We start from the raw sequence: 2,711 nt of genomic DNA on the forward strand, positions 1-2,711 counted from the left end.
TAATACTTAACGGTCAAGGTGGAGACTGGAGTGGCCTCTCACCGTCCATGCTAACCTCTTTCTGGCATGTCCAACTGTCCAAAGGGAGGGTGGTTCTAGGGGCAAGAGATGTTCCTGGTGACCTAGCCCCAGAGCATGCTCCTTCAACACTTTCAGTGATTTTGTAAGCACCTAATATCTGGTAGTAAGGCCCTTTCTGCATAAGCTGGGTAGAGGGGTTTCCAACTGATAAGGCTACTGTTATTTCCTTAGTCGACAAATACTCATTTATCCTGAGGGCACTGGGGAGCCATAGCAGGTTCTAGCAGGAGCGGTCAGAAATGTAGGAAATAGGTGGGAGGAGACAGACTGGGTCAGACCGAAGAAGAGGCTAGGGCAGAAGGGGATTATGGAGGAGGTCTTGAGCTAGGGTAGGAGGAAGGATGAACAGGCCTTAGAGACAGATGGCTTTGGAGGGTTGGGGGTTGGAATGAACATACACTATGAGGGTCTTGGCTCCCCAAAACCAACTGTTTCTATGAGACTCAAAGAAGATAAAGGAGTAGAGCTCATGACCCAGGGTTCTGCTGGAGTGTTTGGGCCCCTCAGCCCAGGTCAACATGACTGGAATATTGCTGTAAGGGATTCTGGAAAACTGAGTTTCTGTCCTTTTTGGCTTCTCTAAAGGAGACTGTCATAGGGTGGGAAACTCCCCAAACACAGGAAGTGCTTCCTATGCTTTATGGCCAAAAGGAATGTCAAATGTCCCCATGAGTGGTTATGCGGGTTCCAGAGGGGTGGGCTGAGCTGGATCCTGTCTCCCCTGCTCACAGCCCTTAGGGGCTCCCATCCATTTGCAGTGGGATGGAAACTCCTTCATGGTCTTACAGGTCACCTCCTATCCCTCATCTTCTTCCTCCCACTCTCTGCTCTCCCCCATCTGCTCCAGCCTTCCAGCTTCTTCCCTGTTGTTCAGGTTTGCCAAGCCACTCCCACCTCAGGGCCTTTGCACCTGCTGTTTCCCTTCCAGATCCTCACATGGCTGGCTCTTACCTCTCCCTTGGGTCTCCGCTCAGATTTCACTCCCCTGAGAGGCCTGGTTAGGGGGACCCCTTACTCTCTTTGACTTTCTGCCAAAGCCCTGTTGACCCCACCATGACAGCACATATTTATGTGTTTTTACTCACTCCAGTGTCACCTCCATGGGACCAACTGTCTTGTTTTCTGCTGTGTCCCCCATAAGTGCTTAATAAAGAGTTGTTGGGGCACCTGGGTGGTTCAGTCGGTTAAGCCTCTGCCTTTGGCTCGGGTCACTATCCCAGGGTCCTGGAATGCAGCAGCCCTGAGTCGGGCTCCCTGCCCAGCAGGGAACCTGCTTCTCCCTCTTCTCCCTGCCCCTCCCCCTGCTTGTGCGCGCGCGCGCGCTCTCTCTCTCACATAAACAAAATATATTTTAAAAAATAAAATAATTGTTGAAATGATACATGCCTCTCTATTCTAGTCTGGTTCCTTTTAGTTCTCTGAGCCTCAGTTTCCCTAGCCACAAAGGAGAACTTTGCCACTCTGACCTTGGTGGGAAGGGACAGTGGGTGGAGATATCAGGGGCTGGGCCCCAAGGAGAAGTTTTCTAAGCACCTCCTCCCCACCAGAAATCTGGGGAAAGGCAGAGAGGGCCCCCTTTCCCTAGATCAGACCCCAAATGCCTGGGAAGAAATGCGGAAATGGGAGAGACCGAGAGGAGAGAGGAACCCCAGAGGGAAAAGGCTGGTCTCTTCTTGGTGGTAATCCTGGGCGCTCCCTGGACTCTTCCGGCGCCCTGGACTCTCCTGGCTTGCCCTGCAATCTCGGCGCCTCCCAGGCAGAGGAAACGGCTTCCTCTAGCCGTCCCCCTCCCCGCCTGCACAGAATGCCCTCTTCAGCCCCTGAGGTCCCGGTCCCCCGTCGAGAGCTCCTGCTCCGCTCGGATCTGGAGGTGCGCGAGTAGGTAGTCCTGCCGGTGCTCTGCTCTCACCCGAGCGGCCGCCCAGCCCCCTTCCGCTGCGGGCGGGGGAGCCCTCCCTGGCCCGCGGCTGCCCTTATAAGGAGGCGAGGCCGGGGACACCCGACACGCCTGGTTATAATTAACCCTGACACGTGGCGACCCCACCCCCCGCAACACCTGTCCTAGCACCTCCGGTCTAGGTCTTCGCAAAGGCGACAGCGAAGCGCCCTCTGAAAATAAGCGCCCTTCCAGAATGAGTCCCTCCCTGCCCCCTCCCCCCGGGGAAGTCTCCCCGCGTCAGCCCCCAGCCCGACTGGAGTGGGGAGGGCGACCACCACCTCCAACCCTGGCCTTGAGTTTGAATCTCCCAGCTCCGGCAACCCTCCGTTTCCCTCCCACTCGCTCCGGAGGAGGAAAGTGCATCCAAACACCGGCTTCTAGGGTCAGGCTCTTCTGCGTTCAGTCCTGGGCTTTGGCCAAGCGCTCCCCAGTAGTGGGACTATTGCAAGGTTTCCCCAGGGGCGGGGCTCAGGACCTGCTGTTTATCCAGGTCAAGGCCACTGGGGACTGAGGAGAGGCCTGGCCAGCCTAGGAGGGTCTGGTGGCCTAGTGGAGTGGTTTCTACGTGCCTGGGACGTCCCCTACCAGGGTCTTGTGTCCTGGGCGGGGGGGGGGGGGGGGGGGGGGGGGGGGCGGGAAGCGCGCCCGGGGGGCGCACGCGCCGCGGGCGGGAGCGGGGGCGGGGCCGGGC

This window comes from Enhydra lutris, unplaced genomic scaffold (assembly GCF_002288905.1).
Source record: "Enhydra lutris kenyoni isolate GAN:26980312 unplaced genomic scaffold, ASM228890v2 scaffoldscaffold77, whole genome shotgun sequence".
In the NCBI taxonomy this organism is placed as follows: Eukaryota; Metazoa; Chordata; class Mammalia; order Carnivora; family Mustelidae; genus Enhydra; species Enhydra lutris.